A 19,402-nucleotide genomic window follows, 5' to 3' on the forward strand; every position below is an offset into this window, starting at 1 on the left:
ATTATTCACAGTAAAGTGATGAAGGGATATTCCTCGGATTGAATACTAGTGTTTCATTGCTTATATATTTATATTTTATGCCATAAATGATTTGGGGAACCTTTATATAACACTTGAAACAATAAAATATAAATACGTTTTAAGAACAATGTAAAGTACAATAGAATACTAAAAATAGGAGGAAAATATAAAGTTCCCAGGGGCAGATTATAAGGCCCCACATTTTGGGCTGTATCTTTGGCTCTGAGCTTCCAGGACAGCCAAAGTGAGCAAACACAATAGGTTACTTAGTTCTCTCTTTCGTCAAAGAAAACTCATCCAAGTTCTTTGAGAAGAGTCAGGTTTTTTTTTTCTGGCAACAAATTCTAAGATAAATTCCTCCTGGGTGCATCACAGGGGGGCACTGAGAAATGAGGTAGTTGACGACTTTAATAACTTTGTGAGAACATTAGTTTCCCAGTGAAATCCTAAGGCATAATGCCCACTCAGCCAGCATAGGGTACATCTGAGACAGACTCAGGTCTGAGTCTTACATGTTCTTTAAACCTTGCGATACTTTCTCCTGTCTGGGGCTCTAAAAGTTTTCCACCTACGAACCTTGTCTGACCAGCATGAGGCAAAAGGTGACTCCCCTTATTATTTATTTTATTGTTTTTGTTGTTGTTGCAAAAGACAGGCACTCAACTCAAGCTAGCTTCAGCAAAACAAAATTAAAATTTTTACCAGATTTTTATTGACTCGTGAAACCAAACTGAATAATGACAGAGAAAGCAGGGTCGCTCTGGCTCTGGAGACAGCTGAGTCTTGGGAATCAAACACTTCCAGGATCCTCTCTTCATCTTATCCCTGCTCCTGTCTTCTGTTGCCCTAACTCCTTCTTTCTCTCTGTGGGGCAGTGGAGGTGGCCACAGGCAGCTGCAGCCTTCCAGCCTCGCCCCCAAGGAGGAAAATCGTGCTTGTCAATGGATTCAGTTAAAACAAACTTTAGGGAGCATTGATTGGTGTGGTTTGGTTCACATGCCCACTGTGGACCTCTGCTAACATTTATTAAGTGTTTACGACGTACCAAGCTCTGTACTAGAGACTTTGTGTGGATTACATCATTTAATCTTCAGAATATAGGAGAGGTAAAGCAAATAAAAAATAATCACTCTTCTAAGGCCCGTGGCCTTGGCCTCTCAGTTCCTTGATCCTTCACCTGCAATGATTTTACCTTTGAGCCGACCATGTCACACACTTCCAGAGTCATATCCTAAACTTTATCTTCAATAACCGCATAATGCCAATTTTAAGGGTCCCACTCTCCAGTCACTCCTCCCAGTACCCTGACTCCAAGTCATCAATCCTATTACCTTTCACCGTCTTAACAACACTTTCTTTCCCCACCCCCTCCCTCATGTCCTAATCTCGCCTTATCTTTAAAACTGTGGTTCATCATTGTCCTACTTTGGTCTGCTCAGGAGCTCACCCTGAGACCAGGATTTGAGTGCAAATAGTTTATTTGGGAGGTGATCCCAGAAAGTATTGGTAGGGGTAAGGGAAGTCAGAAAGGGAAGGGAAGGAAGTGAATACAGGGCATTTGTGGAGCAGGAGTGTAAAACACTCCTCTGTTATTCCCCCCTCATGGGCAAGGCAGCTAGGGTAACCTCATTATTGGCTGAAGATTGCTCCTGGGGTGCTGACACCCCAGTATTCCTGGCCTGCCCACAACACAGGCCAACAGAAAGCCCTTGGATGGAGAGCTGCAGGTGCTTGATGGGAAAGCCGACAACACATATTGTTATGGGGAGCACTGAGAGTGGGGGGACAGGGGGGACCATTGTAGTCACTCTATTGGATACACCCCTGCCTGTATCTCCATCCATTGTACTCTTCTAGGAAAATCCCATTCCTGGTGAAACCCAGTCTCTGTCTAATCTGAGCAGCTGAATGTGGCCAGAGGAAAGCAAACAAACCAGCTGATTGGTGAAACTTGCAAAATTCTTTCCCCTCCTCACATTTGATTCTTTTTGCATCTTACTTCATTGAGAAAACAGATGCTATCAAAAGAGAGTTTCCATGTACCACATCTAAACACCTATTGGTATCTACTCATATACTCTGCCTTCTTTTCAGTTATAATAGACCTATCCCTTTTTTCATTATCATCCCTTTTAAGGAGTCTTTTTAGATATATTTTTCCTAATTACTTCTCCCCACCCCATGAAATTTTAATACCATAAATATACTGTATATCTGTTCATGTACTGTATGTATATCTTAGCTTTATACATAAAAAGAGTAAGAATCAATTTTCTTCCCCATTGAGAACGTATGCAACAGGTGAACTATCCAGCTGCTACCTTAGACCAAAGCCTCCACTGTGTAGCAGGTCCCATGCCCTCTAACCAACTCAAGGACATCATTTCCACTGTTATGCACTCTCCCCTACACTCCTGTATGATCATTTCCCTAGATCATTCCTTTTAGTCTATAAAAATGTTATATGTTCCATCTTATTAAATCTTCCCTTAAACCCACACCTCCATTTACCAGTCTGTCCCATTTCTCTGTTACCCTTTATCAAAAAAAGCAAACAAACAAAACCCCTCAAGAGACATGTCTATGTTTGCTGTCTTTGCTTTCTCTCCCCAATTCTTTCAACCCATTCTAATCAGACTTTTACTAAACCCGCCATTGTTACTGTATCTATGTTCTCCCGCTTGCCATATCCAAAGGTCATTTCTTAGCCTTATCTTTCCATTAGCAACATTAGGCATAGTGAATCTTTCCTCTTTCTTGAAACAATCACCACTTTCTCCTGGTTTTCTTCCTACCATCTTATTCTTCTTGGCTGAATTTTCTTCATATTTCCTACTTCTAAATGACAGAATGCTCTGCCACATATGACCTGTGGCCTTCTCATGCCTATAACCACTCTCTGTCCTTAGATGAGTTCAACTAGTCCTGTACTTTAAATATCATTTCTTCCCAAAAGAGGTGGGGCCTATGTCACCTCTCTTTGAATCTGGGCTATGCAACTGTTTGACCAATAGAACATGGTGGAAGTGACACTGACAATTTCCATACCCATGCCTTAAGACACAGGCAACTTCCACTTTCTCTTAGGACACTTGGGAGCTTTGAGCTGCCATGTGGGCTGTCTGAGGCCTCTGGGCTGTGAGGAAGCTGGGCTGCATGAAGAGATCATGTGTAGGTGTGCTGGCCAACAGACAAGTGAGTGAAGATGCCCAGGCAATGCCAACAGAAGCTGAGTTCAGCCTGCTCTCCAACCCTTGGGTTTCCCAGCGGAAACCCCAGACATGGTGGAATAGAGACAAGTCATCTCCACTGGGTCCTGCCCCAATGCCTGACACGCAGAATCCATGACAGGTTTATACCACTGTGTTTTGAGGCGGCAGGTTATACAACAATGATAACTGAAAAACCCATTATTGTAATCACTCCTCAACTCATTTGCCCCTCTCTCAATTCTTTCTTTTCACATGGCAAAAACCCAAACCTGGCTAACCCAACTCTCTCCTAGTTCCATGCCTGCAACTTCATAGCTGAACGTCCCGGAAATGCTCCTCTTACTCAGACTAAGACGTAAGTCCCTAAAATGGCCCCTTCCAACCACACCCACCCCCTCTCATTTGCCTACTCTGCTCCTCCTTGGTATGTCTTAACTGGCCTGCCTGACATGCTTCTGCCTCAGGGCCTTGCACTCAACTCTTCCCACTGCCTGAGCGTCTCCGTCCCCAGAGCTTCACCACCTGCACTCTGCTCCAGCGCTACCTTCTCAGTATGGACTTTTCCAACCAACCTCCTGAAAATGGCAAACAGCCCTCCACCCCTACTCTAGTATGTCCTGTTCTGCTTCCCTGTTTTATTTCTCATCACCGAACTTAACACCCCATGATGTTTACTACCAAATTTCCTTATTTTCTATTACCACTCCCTCCCCTCAGCTAGAATGCAGTCCCTGAGAGGATAGAGATTTTCATTTGTTTCATTTACTGCCATTTGCTGTTTTCCAGTATCTAGAATAATACCTGACACATAGTATGTGCTTAATAGATATTTTGGAATGAGTGACTCTCCACTCTAGGAATGTGCTTCTCCCGGAAAGGTCCTGCTAATACACTGTGATAGACATTCTCCTGTACCAGTAAGCCTGGCTGTGCCACAGTCTTCAGTAACTCCTTACTGGGGACAGTTTTACCTGCAGCACCTTTAACCACTTAGCTTCATTGTTCTTTCTGAAACCTCTGGGTTACATTGCTCCTACGTGTATCCAGGCAAAAACACATTTTGGTGAAACTGGTGATTGTTTCAAAAAGCTCCCAGCTGCAACTTTTATGCTTCCCTGGGCCCATGCACCCATATTCCCTGAGTCCCTTGCACCTGAGGATACAGCCAGGTCTTGGGGAACCAAGCCCAGAAGTAGAACCAAAGCCCTAAAGAGATACATCTTCATTTCCCCGGCAGTTGCCAGTGTCCAAACTCTAGGTCTTAGAAGATCTTTTCATCGTCTTCTCCAGAGTTAAATAGCAAATATGCAAATGAAGCCCTTCTGGTCACTTATGAAAGAACCCAGCCCCATTCCTGCTCAGCTGAACCAGGAGGTTGCCCCCAGGTCTGCACTTGGTGTGGATGTCCTGGTTTTTACCTCCACTGGAAACGTCCACTGTGGCTAGTTGTTCTTACGCAGGTTATTTTACCTCTACAGGGACTTCTGTTGTTGATAAGAAAAATTCCTTCTTTCTGGGGTCATTTGAAGATTAAATGAGGTAAAGTAAGGGTTAAGAGCCCTGTACAGTGATAGGACTCGCCATAAAGCTTCACTCTCTTCCTCTCCCCCACCTCCTCCAGGCCACCTCACATGTTCCCTGTGGACCTGAAGTTCACCGAGACAAGGAACCATACTTACCCCTCCTTCATACTCTTCAGAGCTCACAGGATAGTACTTTGCCTGTAATGCTTATTAATGCTCATTATACTCCCAGTGTTCCATTTAGAATTGGACCAGAGGATACAGCGATTTCCAAAGCAAAAATATTTAAGAGGCTCTTAGGTGAAGGCCTGGTGTAGGGCTCTTTAAAAAAAACAGAAAGATTGTATTAATTATAATTGTGCTAATGAGAGAGACTAGTCCTGAGTCTCTTTGAATTATTTTGTGATGCCTCTTTAAATAAGCAATTCATTAAATATATATAATATATAAAATATACATATATATAAATATATTTTTTTCTTTCTTCACATCTTACTTGATTTACTACTGAATGCCTAAAAGTAAAGAACCAAGCATTATGAAATATTTTATAGCCTCAGAGATCAGAATAACCACTTATTCATAGGAAGGGCTAAACACATATTTATTAAATAATAAAATAATTTGAAACATTACTATTATTACAAGTTGATACTAAATTTGAAAATTTTGATTAAAAGAGAAACATGTTTGTTTCTAATAAGAAGATTGAAAAGTAGAAATTCATGAATTCTTTTTTGTATTGTACATTTTTGGTAAACTCTTGTATTTGTGTTTTTGAAGGTCAAACAGTCAGTGAATGTTTACTTTTGCTGAATTTTGAACCCTTCCCCTTCAAGCTGTGGATCTTTTCCTTAGCTTGATATTCAAACCCTTGAATTAGGGGTATAGGATTTATTTTTGGTTTCATCTCTTTCCATACCTCCTAATGCCCCTCCCCTCTCTCTTTTCCCTCCTCCCTCCCATCCAGACATGCTCCCCCACCACCCAGGCCTTTGTACATGTGTTTTCCTTGGCTTTGTTGACTTTTTGCCTGGTTAACTCCTAGCAGTATCATCTTAGCAATTGTTGCCTCTTCTTCTGAGAACCTACCCTGACTGCCAAGACCAGGTAAGCTGCCTCCCCCATGGCTGTCTTCTCTAACATAATAGAAGGGCAAGCAAGGACTGTGTCTCGTTCCTTCTCTTCCCAGTGCAGCACACATTCCCTAATACAAGTAGATTCTTCAGGAGCACTCTGAATGAATGGAAAACTTGGGTACTTGGCATCTTTGAACAGAAGTCACAAAATGTCATTGGAGAGATAATTGTTTCATTAGTTCAGTAAAATATTTTATATATTGGCAACCAATTTCAGTAGCAGCAAGGCTGTATGTTTGCCAGGACTTCAATAGCAATTAATAATCCTTTATAAAAAACCTGGCAGAATCTTATAAACTCTTTGGCAGCATACTTCGTGACAGAGAATCAAAAGGGGAGAAATTTTAGAATAAAGTTATAATCGAGAAAATATTAATAGTAGAGAAATTTATGCATCAATGTTCATAATAGCTAAATAGCATAATCAATTATTCATAATAGCTAAAAAGTGGAAACAACTCAAGTGCCCATCAATTGATGAACGGATAAACAAAATGTGGCATATCCATACAATAGAATATTATTTGGTCATAAAAAGGAATGAAGTGCTGAGACATGCTACCGCATGGATGGGACTTGAAAACTTGATGCTAAATGAAAGAAGCCAGCCACAAAAGGCTACCTACTGTGTGATTCCATTTTTATGAAACATCCAGAACAGGCAAATCTATAAGAGCAAAAAAAGTAGATGAGTGATTGGCTAGGGCTGGGGTAAGGGAAGGGAGGATGGAAAATGAATGCTTGTGGTATGGGGTTTATTTTGGGGGTCATGAAAATGTTCTAAAATGAGATTGTAGTTATGGTTGCACAGCTCCGTGGATATACTAAAAACCACCTAACTGTGGTTTAAAAGAGTGAGTTGTATGTTATGTGAATTATATCTCAATAAAGCTGTTTTTAAAAAGTTGTAGAGAACATTTGTTGCAAGTTATACCTCAGTAGGCTGTGGAAAACAAAACAAAACACAGTTTTCTAAATAATCTTTACTTGTCATAGTTTTACTTGTGCTTCTTGGCAAGTGAAAAACCCAATCTCCAAAATCTGGGCCTTGGGAATCCTGCGTGCATAGGCCAGGAAGCCCCGTTCACGGCTGACCAGCTGGTAGGTGAGAAATCACAATGACAAGATTGCTAAAGATGCCGGGGAAGCTGATGCTGCCTGATGAGCTCCAGGGAGGGAGCTGTAAAAGAGGTGAGTGGAAAGATTATTCAAAGTACACAGCCTAATTAGGAAGGAAACAGCAAAATCACCTCTATAGTGTAAAACATAAACACATACCTGGAAACCGAAGGCTTGTAGAAAACACGATCGTTTTTGTGCAAACTTCTCTCCGGAGAGCGATGAGATTTGGGGAGTCTTCATTTCAGGCTCCAGGGTGGTCGGTGTGGTTGACAAGAACGCTGATCTGAGGTTTAGGACACCACGTTCTAGTCCTGGCCCTGCCATTTATTCACCACTCAATAAACAACTATTGTCAGCCTGCTGTATGCCAGGCACTGCATCCAGCTCCAGTGATGTAAAGTGCACGCAGACCTGCCTCTAGGATCTCACTTCTCAGAGGAGGACAATAAGAAAATAATTATAAGTGCTATGACAAAGGAAGGGACCTATTCCCTCTTGAGGAATGAAGAAAGAAGAGATAGGAGTGAGGAAGAGGCTTACCGTTAATTGAAGTCTATTGTTTCCTTGTTAATTGTTTGCTGTCCCACAAGCACCTCAGCCCCTTGAGGAAAGGGAGCCTTTTCTTACTCATTTCTTAAAAACAGACTTGTTGAGACAGAATCCACATAGCACACAATTTACCCATTTAAAGCATACAATTCGATAATTTTTAGTGTATTCACAGATTTATACAATCATCACCACGATATAATTTTAGGACCTCTTTATTACTGCAGAAAGAAACCCTGTGCCCATAAGCAGTCACGCCCCATCCCGCCCTCCTTCACTCCCAGACCTAGCCAGTCACTAAACTACTTTCTATTCTTCTAGATTTGCCTGTTACGGATGTTCCACATAAATGGAACCATACAGTATGTGGCCTTTTGTGACTGGCTTCTTTCACTTTGCATAATGTTTTCAAGGTTTGTCCATGTGGTAACATGTTTCAGAACTTCATTCCTTTTCAGGACCAAATAATATCCCATTGTATGGATATGCCACAATTTGTCCATTCATCAGTTGATGGGCATTTGAGTGAGTTGTTTCCATTTTTGGCTGTTATGAATAATGCTGCTCTGAATATTTGTGTACAAGATTTTGAATGGACATGTGTTGCCATTTCTCTTGGGTGTGTACCTAGGAGAGGAATTGCTGAGTCATATGGTTACTCTGTGTAACCTTTTGAGGATCTGCCAGACTGTTTTACAAAGTGAATGTAAAACATGCCTTTTCCCATCAATTTCTCTACATCCTTGCCAATACTTGTTATTTTCTGGCTTTCTGACAACAGCTATGCCCATGGGAAGTGGTCACCTTATTCATTTTTGTATTCATAGTGCCTCAAACAGGACCTGGCACAAGAAAATGCACAACTTGTTTGTTGAGTCAATTTGAGAACATAGTGGACATTTGTCATTTGGAGGCTCACCAGCATCTGACCCCCTTTTCCTTCTTTGGAGGAATCTAATGCTTACTGGTGAGAAGCAGATCCCAACTACAATACAGAAGACTAAAATGGCAACCCTTACATTCCCAGCCCTGCCTGCATCTACAGCGAGGAACATATGCTAAGCTTGGTGAAACTAATGGATGAGCCCTGGCTTCCACGTGGAGCTCTGGCAATGCAAAGTTGGTTTGGTGGAGAATCCATTCTGGTGGCAATAACAGGGACTGCAGAGACATCTGGTTGCCAGGAGCAACAGTGCTTTTAGTGCCAGTGGTGGGTGGTACCAGTGTCCAGTGTCACCTTGCATTGAAAGTGTGAACTGAGGTATCCTGTGTTGAACGGTGGTGGCAGTGATCGTCACCTCCCTCAACATGCTGTGCTGTGATCTTGGCTGTGATCCCAGCTGCTGCTCAGACTTCTCTGTTCTTGCTTATTTGGCTGAGCCTGTTTTTGCAGCCTTCCCAGCACTTGTGTCAGCCACCCAGTATCTTTTCAACACATTCCCTTCGCCTTCAGCCAGTAATATCAGTTTTTTTCTGTTGCCTGCAACTAAGAATGCTGGCTGTTACAATTAATACTGGATGGGTGGGTAGGTAGCTGGATGGATGAATTGGGCTACATGAGTAGAGGTTCATCAGGTACAAATGCATTGCAGGCGGAACAAAGAGCACAGCATAGCCACGGTGGGATGAGAGAGCATGGGATACTGAAAACTGCAGGAGTTCAGTCTGGCTGGGGTATAAGGAGTAAGGTGGGGAGTGGTGAGGAGTAAAGCTGAAGAGACTAGTCAAGGACACACCAAGAGTCTTGATTCTATCCCCTTCCCCCCAAAAAAAGGGGAAAACTATCAATTTGATCAATATAATGATATTATCAGATTTGCATTTAGAAAATATGCTATAAAAAAAAAATACTGGCGGCAGGGAGAAGAATTGGAGGGGAGCAAGACTGGATACAGGAAGACCAGTTAAGTAGCTATAGCAATAATTTAGATGAAAGATGACAAAGGTCTGAATCAAGGCAGTGAGCTTGCAGAGGAGGCATTGGATCTGAGATATAAAGATAGAGCCAAGAAGGGCCGGCCCGGTGGCTCAGGTGGTTAGCACTCCATGCTCCTAACTCCGAAGGCTGCCGGTTCGATTCCCACATGGGCCAGTGGGCTCTCAACCACGAGGTTGCCAGTTCAATTCCTTGAGTCCCGCAAGGGATGGTGGGCTCTGCCCCCTGCAACTAAGATTGAACACAGCACCTTGAGCTGAGCTGCCTCCCGGATGGCTCAGTTGGTTGGAGCGTGGGCTCTCAACCACAAGGTTGCCACTTCAATTCCTCGAGTCCCACAAGGCATGGTGGGCAGCGCCCCCTGCAACGAAGATTGAACACAGTACCTTGAGCTGAGCTGCCACGGAGCTCCTGGATGGCTCAGTTGGTTGGAGCGCATCCTCTCAACCACAAGGTTGCTGGTTCAACTCCCACAAGGGATGGTGGGCTGTGCCCCCTGCAACTAGCAACGGCAACTGGACCTGGAGCTGTGCTGCGCCCTCCACAACTAAGACTGAAAGGACAACAACTTGAAGCTAAACGGCACCCTCCACAACTAAGATTGAAAGGACAACAACTTGACTTGGAAAATAAAAGTCCTGGAAGTACACACTGTTCCCCAATAAAGTCCTGTTCCCCTTCCCCAATAAAATCTTAAAAAAAAAATTAAAAAAAAAGATAGAGCCAAGAAGAATTTTTCAATATTTAGGAATTAAGGAAGAAGAAAGATCATGAATGACTCCACATTTGCAGCATAAATGTCAGTAGGTGATGAATGCCATTTATGCATGCATTCATTCATTCAACAAAAATTTAAGTAGCACTTATTGTCCTGGGTACAATGCAGTGACTAAAACACCTGGTCCTAGTTTTGCTGTGGTAACAATTACTCTGTATCAGGCTCAGTTTGTGTGTCTTCTCATATTTCTCACCATCTCTGGGACCTTTGGCCTCTTGTTCTATTTCAGCTGCTACCATGAATGATTTAGTTAAGTTCCTTGTGGTTTGACCATCTGAGGCAATCTTGGACCAATAGGAGACAGGAGACATGAATATAAAGTTCCTCCCTTCCTTAGGTTGTCCCAGGCCTAATTTCTCCATATTGTCTGTTTGGAGATGTTCTGTATGGCCAAGTGGTCGCACCTGTCAAGAGATTGGCTGTTTCTCTTCAAAGCTTGTCCTGAAGCAGTGGTTTGTTAGCACAGTACTGTATGACCATGCATTGCTCCCATTCTTCCTTGCCTTTTTCCCTCACGGTTGCTGCTTTGGAATAATACCTCTTAAGTAAAGCATTAGCACTTAATCCTTGCATCAGGCTCTGTTTTCTAGGGAAATGTGCTAAGATATACCCACCCACATAGGAAAACAGAAGATGATGAGTTTGAGTAAATCTGAGTGAAAATTATCCATCCATTCAAAAATATTTCTTGAATGCCTCCACATATGCTTCCATCAGGGATACTATGGTGAACAAAACAAGTATGTTTCTTGCTCTTGTTGAGCCTACATTCAATGGAGAGTGGTAACAAATTATAAATCAGAACAGACATTAATAAACATGATAATTCCAGATAGTGATGAATTTTGAAGAAAAATTTAAAAGGTAATATGATAGTGTGACTCGTATATGTGTGGGGGTGTTAATCTAGATTGGGTAGTCACGGGACAGAGAATAGGTAGAAGAAAAAGCCTTCTCTAGGAGGAGCAGGTCTTTCCCAAAAAGTGGTGGAAGGATGGATCTGGAGACAGACATGTTTGTCTACTATTGGGCGTTTAGGTATGGATAGGAAATTCGTCCCTATTTTCACTGCGAAATAGTCAGTCAGGATATATCCATAGAAAGTAATGGTAACAGGAAGATTGAAGAGAGTAGCAAGGGCATGTGTGAAGGTGCAGACCAGAGACAGGTAGAAGAGTTAGTGAGCAGGATCAGAGCAGGAAAGGTAGCCACTATGTGTATAATCCCTGGCACTAAGTGGCCATAGAACTTTGGAGAAGCCTGGTCCTTGGTTTCCTTAGCTGCAAAATAAGAGCATTGGTCAAGCTCCGTGATTATATGAAGGCAAGGAGGAGTTGATACAAAACCGCTATGTAGCTATATAATTTACTCCCTGAAATATACCATTGAAGAAGTCTTTAGGACCCATTAATAATTGGCTCTCTCCCACCATTAATTAATTCTGGCCACTCATCAGCTAACATAATTGTCAGATTCCTTCAGCAAAATGTCTTTTTCAAAACTGAGGACTGTTTACAGTAAGGACAAACAACTGGGGCTCATTAATTCAATCATTAAGACACTGATTATGCATCTATTGTCTACTCTAGTCAGTTATGTTAAATAAGCTCTTCAGTCTTCATCAGAACAATTATGCTAATACACATGAAATTTCCCCAAGAGTATTGTACCTTCATACACTTATCCTGCCTAGCAGCAGCCTGGTTCCATCAATATTGTCACACAGAGATAATTATAAATAAGGCATAAGACCGTACTGTTGACATATGACTACCAAATTATCCCGCCTCGCAACAGAACTTTAAATAATTTGTACATTTGTTTTTTTCAGGGTTTAGACATTGGCCCATTTAGTTTTTTTCTAAAATATGAGATCTTAGATAATATTTAAATGCCTTCATTGCATTGGATTTGTAATTTTCCAAATCATATTTGAGCAATTACTGGATTAGCTATCAATGTTCAATCGATCCAATGGTCATTTATGCCTTTATATGTGCAGCCAATAAATATTAATTATCAGATGTCTGGAGAATGATGAGAAATATAACTTGTTTTGCCAAATATTTTTCTCTCAACCAGAGCCAACTTCTCTCTCAATTTCTCTCTTTAAATCTAAAAGACACTACCTGTATGGTTTGTATTCTTGAGTGATTTTGGCCATAGAATAATAATTTTCCATCATGATCAACCAATACTTTTATGACAGGCACATGACAGATACCTGGTAAACACTTGCTAGATTCAATTCTTTTTTCTTGTTTTCTTATGTATGCTTCATTCTGTTTCCAGCATTTCCCATAATGTGTTAGTTTTCTTTTTTTTTTAAAGGCATTTCTGAGATGCTCTTTTTTAAAATAAATTTTATTGGGGAATATTGGGGGACAGTGTGTTTCTCCAGGGCCCATCAGCTCCAATCAGTCCTTCAACCTAGTTGTGGAGGGCGCAGCTCAGCTCCAAGTCCAGTCGCCATTTTCAATCTTTAGTTGCAGGAGGCGCAGCCCACCATCCCATGTGGGAATTGACCTGGCAACCTTGTTGTTGAAAGCTCACGCTCTAACCAACTGAGCCATCTGGCTGCCCCAATAGTTTTCATTTTTAATAAAAACTAGCATGTGAATAATGAATGTGTGTGTGTGTGTGTGTGTGTGTGTGTAGGTATAGGTATGTAGAGGCAGATGTACACATCAATATAAGTTCATTTAAAACACAAAATTTCATTGTACTGAGATAAAAATCCAACTGGTGTTTTACACCAACATTTACAACAACAGTAACCCCATGCTTTTGTTCTTTACAATTTTTACTTAGGTTATCTCATTTAATCAGTGTCCTTTCAGTTGCAAATAACTGGATCTTTTCTTAAGATGTAGTAATGCCCATTGCAACTTAGTTCTACCAGGAGAGCAAATACAGAGATTAGATGTTGACAAGATAATCAATAGCTGTATTGAGAGCAACTACAAATTGGAAGGATGGGGCAAAGCTGTGTAGAATGCTTGCAGACCTATGACACACATAGCATTCTTCTGCTATACAAATGTTGTATTTCACCTTTCTTCAATTAATTAGTATTTTGGTAAGGGTGTAGGAAGACAACTGAAAATGAGATGCTGTCCTTGTACTTCAGAAATGTACGATCTAAATGGGGAGACAAAACATACATACATAAGAAGCTAAAAAAAACTGCTCAAGACTAAACCAACAGATCAAGACATTAATTAAAGTAAATTCATGATATGTGTATTCTTCTGACCATGAAAGAAAATTCATAGCTGAGTGATATCCTTTGGATTGGAGTAACCAGGAAGGGCTTTCCAGATTTAAAGATGAGATGGACTATGAGTTATGTCTTTTGAAAAATCAACACATGGATATACTTTTTTGAAAAATTCAAACTACAGAAGAAATAATGATGAAATTTAAGTTTTCCACTTGTGACTTCCAGGTTCTTTTTCCAGAAGCAACTATCATCACTATTTTGCTTATGTGTCGTTCCAGTACATTTAACTACTTTTAAATTGATTCTGAATTGATTCTGCTTCCATTGATTTTGCAGTGTCATTAGTACTGAAGGGTTAAACTTGGTGTCTATCCACATAAAAATAAAATTCACTCAATATAATTTATACAATAGGAACCTACTGATGGTACCCTACTTGAGGTACCCTAGTGGATTTTCAAGTTGATTGTTGCCACGGCAATTCCTGCTCCATCCGCCTTCAGTTCTTCAGTTTCTGTCTTGACCCAGTTTCTGTCACTGGTTTAGCTGCATTTCTAGCAGAGGGGACAGTAGGCCTGCTCCCATTTCTAAACCCTTTGGGGACTGCATTGGTAGCCGATTGCCCCTTCTCCCCTTTCCTCAATCCTACAGGTCTAAGAAGGCATCCTAAGTAGAAGAGTTAGGGACCCAAAGTCTGACACTTTGGAGAGATGGTCTATCTTAGACCTCAAGCATATCATCCACTGAAGCAACATACCCTTCAGAGTACCTAACTCCCATCCTAGTAGCAGATACTTCTGGAATCCCAGCCAGCCCTGCTTTTGTTTCTACTCCTACTCACCCAGATGGACACTCAAATGTACACTGTGGTCACATAGGAGAAGATATTTGTATGACCCAGGGTAGCTTTTTAAAATGGTTGTCTTGTATTAGTAGGAAGAAGGACCAAAAACCAGAAACAGCCTTTCTATTTCTAAACTGAAGAGCCTTTGCCCTAGACACCCTCCCTGGTGGCTCTGGGAAGTGGAAGCAGAGGCTTAGGAGGTGGAAGAGCTCCACCAATTGGCTTCCTGGGTCTCCTTCACAAGCTATTTTTAAAAAGGGGTGAGTAGAGCTGTCTCTACACTGACAATGGAAGAAAACCACCCTGGAGGTCAACTTTTGAAAGACGAATTTCTACTAAGTAGGTTCATTTTAGCATAAATGCAAGCAGGCAACAGAAGGGAAGAAATATTAACGATTATTGATTTTAACTTAAAGACTTGTGCTGTTCACTTTGATATTTATTTTATCACCACACAACTACATTCGAGTAGCTATCACTGCAAGTGAGTTCCACTTGCCAAAGATCACAGATTTGGAACAGAGCTGAATTCAAAACTACAATTTGCCTACCTCCAGGGTTCATGCTCTTTATCACAACCTTTCCATGAGAAAAGTACTTCGATGTTTGAAGAGAGAGACGGTGGAAATGAAGATTTTGTAAGACTCAGGGAATGGCCAAATCTCTCCTGAAGGCACCTCCCTCAGGGAAGCCTTCATTTCTGAAAAGAGGGTATACTTCAAGAACTTTTTGAAATGGTCATTTGGTACTTCCTGCTTACTGAGATGTATTCTTAGTGCCTCTTTTCCCGCTTGAGACCCTAATGAAATCCATTAAGTAAGGAGCACATGCGACTGAGCGCTGGACAGGGAGCCAAGAAAACCTGTGTCTTGTCTCTGCTACCAACTACCTGCGTGAAACCTAACTTTCTCTTCCACTTCTATGGTGTTCCCTGCCTAACGTAGTAAGTGCTTAATAAATACTTGAGGTGATTGATAGTTGGGGTCAATATTTCAGCAGAGATTAGGGTGTCCCTAAGGTAAAAGCAAGTTACGCGGGGCCCCCACCAGCTGTGAGCAGCCAGTAGAAGCTTAGAGCTCTGCAGCGCAATGTGTGAAGTTGGGCCTATGAACTTGACCGCAACAGCGGAGAAATGAAGAGGAAGATAACCCAGCAATTGAGGGGCATCCTGTTTATCTTTTAAACTTTACAAGGATCGTTCAGATCATGCATTATTAGCACCATTTTTAATAAAGAGAGAACCAAGATTCAGATTAAACAAAACTACCTGGCATTCCCTATCCTGGCGCTAAGGCCCATAGAAGATCCCCGCTCTGGGCTTATTTACATATCGGACCCCGCCCACTCACCCGCTCATTTGCATATGGGCGTGCCCAGTGTGGGTCGGGTACCGCGGCTACCGCGGAACCCTTTTTCTGCCTATGGTTCGTCCAGTCCTCTGGTCCAACACCGGGCCTTCCCAGGGGTGAGCACGTGTCCACTCCCGGCTTGGCTAGAAGGTGGGACAGGCGGCGGCCCCCAACAGGCTCCACCCAATGGCGTTGGATAGGCCGAGGAGGGACCCAGGGCCGAGGCAATGAGGAATGGGTGATCGCCCGGGGGTGTTTTCCCAGCGCGGTAGGATACGTGCTTTCCCCTTCCTCCCTTCCTAGAGCCTCTCCTGGGAGCGCGCGGAAGACGAAGTCAGCCGAAACCGCGAGCGTCCCACCCCACCTCGTCCTCCGCCGCCGACCGCCCGCCCGGCCGCGCCTCGCCTCACGCTCTACGGGGGAGGCGGGACCAATCAGCGAACGACGTCTCCCTTCCGATTCGAGGCCCTCGACGCGCGGCTCACACCCCGAGCACCTCGCACGCTGATTGGCTGCGCGCGCCGCCGGTCGGGCCCGGGAGGGCGGGGCAGGCCGAAGGGAAAGGAGGTGGGGAGGTAGTAGCCGCGACTCTCGGAGCCCTGCTCGCGCTCTGGTCCTTCCCGGGCGCTCAGCCTCCTTCCTTCCCTCCTCCGCTCGCCCCGTCTTCCGTGCGCGGCGAGCGCTGCGCTCGGCCGGCGTGCCTCGCGCCCTAACGGGCGGCCGGGGGCGCCAATCAGCAGGCGGCAGGGTGCCAGCCCGGGGCTACGCTGGCGAATCGGCGGGGCTCGCGGCCCGGGGTGGGAGGCGGGTCTACCGCGCGGCCGCGGCGGCGGAGGAGCAGCTCCCAGCCAGCAGCCAGCGAGCGCCGAGCGAGCCGCCCGGAGGTGGGTGCGCCGCGCCGCTGCGGCCGGCGGCGGAGGGCGCAGGGCGGAAGCAGAGGTGGGCTGGCGTGCGCGGCTGGGTAGGGCTCGGTCGTCCGGGCTGCCCGGGTTGTGGGGGATGCGGGCGCGCGCCTGAGGGGAGGAGGGGCGGCGGCGGCGGGACGCGCGTCCCCACCCCCTCCTTTCCGCGGGCGGCGGCCGGGCCCGCGCCCCCTCCCAGCGCGCCGGGGCCGCGGGCCGGGCACTGGTTAGGGGGCGGGGCGGGAGGCCGGGCGGCCGCGAGAGTGTTTTCAGTTCCGCCTCCAATCGCCCATTCCCCTCTCCCCTCCCAGCCCCTCATCCCGTTCGGAAGAGGAAGGAACAAAAGGTCCCAGACCCCCGGCTTTTACCGGGCGGGACCCGGAGCCTCGGTCCAGGTAAAACCGCGGCGCCCGGTGGGCCCTTGGGGCTAGGGGTGTGTGTGCGTTGGGCTGGGGTCGGTGAGGCTCGCCTCATCGCACGGCCGCTGGAGCTGGTGGCTGGGGTGTGGCGAGGTCGGGGCAGCAGTGCGCCCGGGCCCTCGGGGTGCGGGAACGCGGGGCTGGGCAGGCCGAAGGGAAGGGGTCCGCGCCCGGAGCTGCCCGCTGCCGGGTCCGGGGCGGGGGCCTGCTGGGGCCCGTCCCCTCCGCCGCAGAAACACTGGGTAGTTTGTGATTCTGATTTTCAAAGCCGGAGGGACGGAGCTCTCGTTTCGGGAGTTGTTGGGAAGCTGTGTTAGTAGCGTGCGATACTTTGCTTCCACTTTTTTTTGGTCGTGTAACCTTTGTTAACCATTATAGTCTCAGGGTTCTGAATTGCTTGTGTGTACTCTCACACAAACATGCACACGGCTGATACTCCGTCGAGCTCCTTCTCTACTCAACTTGTGAAAGTTGCTCTGTGAGTGGAGCCTAGTAGTTTTTATCACACACCTTTAGAAGGCACGCTAATTGATTTCACGTATTTCAAACTTGGTTTTCAAATTTGCAACTTTAATAGTTTTGTTCTCTCCTGGGGGGATACTGTCCTTGGGTTGGATACTTTTGTCCTTTACTTACTTAACCCTTATATGGTTAATGGTTTCCTTTTGGTCCTGAGCAAACGAAAAACAATGCCTAGGTTGGTTTTGTTATTCAACTTCCTCTCGACCCTTTAAATAGCTAAATACTACCGGTTTGTTGTCCACTAAACCTTTATTTAAGAAAACATCTCCAGGTAAAATGAATTTGGAGGTAGCATTTTCCATCAGGCATGTCTTACTTGTTACAGTTTGGAATATCCTAAATTTTAAACTTTTTAAATGACCCATGTAAAGTAATTGTTGATAAATAAAAGATCATGCAAACTTACTTGGAGTAATTTTATCTTTTCAAAAGTGGTCCCTGAAATTTGAATTAACTTCCAGGATCCTGAATGATTCTATAATCTTAGTTCCTTTTCACTTTTTCTCTGATTTCATATGAATTGAACCAGTACCACTGGTTGTAAGGATATTATGTTTGAGTCTAATAAGATAGCAAGTTTGCTATTACTCTCAAAATACATTTGCTGTTCTAGTTTTGACCTGCTTTAAAAAAGAAAAGTATACTCATAAGTCCAATAGTTAAATTAAGATTGAGGAGTTTTAATATGAGTAAATAAATAAGCAAATGTAGCACAGAGATGGGAGAAATAATGTAAAGTGGATTTCATAAATGTATCACAGTTTGAGGATTTTTTTATTTGCCTTAGGAAAACCACACAGGAAATCAATAGAATTTTTTGACCAAAAGGTCATTTAGCAAATGTTTATGGTGAATTCAGAAAGTAACACTGATTTGAAAGTTCCTTAGTTTTTGTCATAAAATTATTTGTGGTAGTAAATAACAATAATTCAAGTCTTCTGGGCATTTTTAAGGTGAGTGCCCACATATACTCTCTTAATGTTACAATTAATTGACTTTAAAGTAGTTCATTGACCCATATTAATTAATGTAATGTGATTGGAAACATCCATTTCTGGGCTTGTTTTAGTAAGAAATTGTTCTTAGAAAGAGCTTTGTTTTTATACTTTGTAGCTATACCTTTGAAAGTGATTTCACATTGTAGGTGTTTAACAAAAGTTTGGTTGTACCTAGTCATAAGTGGTCAAATCTATACAATCTGTAAGGTTCATTAAATAATGGTTGTGTAAGAAACTGCAGGGTAATTTTCTGTTTGTGGCTTATCAGGCTTGGTATGTGTTTTAACTCTTTAAGTAGGGATTTGGGGATGGTTTCATATATTTCAGCAGAAATTCTCTTTAATAGAAACAAAGGTTTCTACTGCAAGATGGCAAAAGGTCCTCTTTTCATTTTCATATTGAATATTAGAATCTTGTTGCTGTAAACTTCACATTGGGGGGAAATATGTGAGTGTAAAACATTCAGTTTAGTTGCATAACCTGCAGATTATAGACCTGATTTTTATATTTTGCGGATATTTTCAGTTGTGGGTTTTACAAGGGTCTGAATGCTTTCCTTGTTTGGTTTTTATTTTGTTAGTTTTGTGTTTTAGGATTCCAAAGGCAGGCTTCGTTTTGTAGCAGCTTTTTTATACAGGTGTTTTTTGTAATGCATATAAAAGCTGTATTTAGTGCAGTCTGGCAGATGGAGGTTTATTCATATTCTTGGGACAAGAGTCATTTTTAGAGGATGGAGAGGGGCATGTCTTTTAGATTTCTTGTCTTTTGATGGGAGTAGAAGAGCCATTTTTAAGCTCTTAGTTTCTGTAAGCGGAAAGGTGTTTTTCACTATGGGTATGTCAGAAAATGTGAAGATTTCAAAACC

General features: G+C 43.4%; 1 protein-coding gene across 12 annotated transcripts in view; it reads left to right on the forward strand.

Annotated features, from left to right (window-relative positions):
- The first annotated feature begins 16,247 nt into the window (after positions 1-16,247).
- Positions 16,248-19,402, forward strand: part of SMAD2 (SMAD family member 2) — a 72,766-nt gene continuing 69,611 nt past the window's right edge. For 2 of the 12 annotated variants that reach the window (XM_074340017.1, XM_074340015.1), the window contains exons 1-2: positions 16,249-16,635; positions 16,910-16,993. The gene's annotated coding sequence lies outside the window, so the exon portion shown is untranslated. Of the gene's footprint in view, positions 16,636-16,909; positions 16,994-19,402 lie in introns of all 12 variants that reach the window. The other 10 variants (XM_074340009.1, XM_074340011.1, XM_074340010.1 and 7 more) reach the window with 8 other exon arrangements.

The sequence above is a fragment of the Rhinolophus sinicus genome, linkage group LG09, assembly GCF_036562045.2.
Source record: "Rhinolophus sinicus isolate RSC01 linkage group LG09, ASM3656204v1, whole genome shotgun sequence".
NCBI lineage: Eukaryota > Metazoa > Chordata > Mammalia > Chiroptera > Rhinolophidae > Rhinolophus > Rhinolophus sinicus.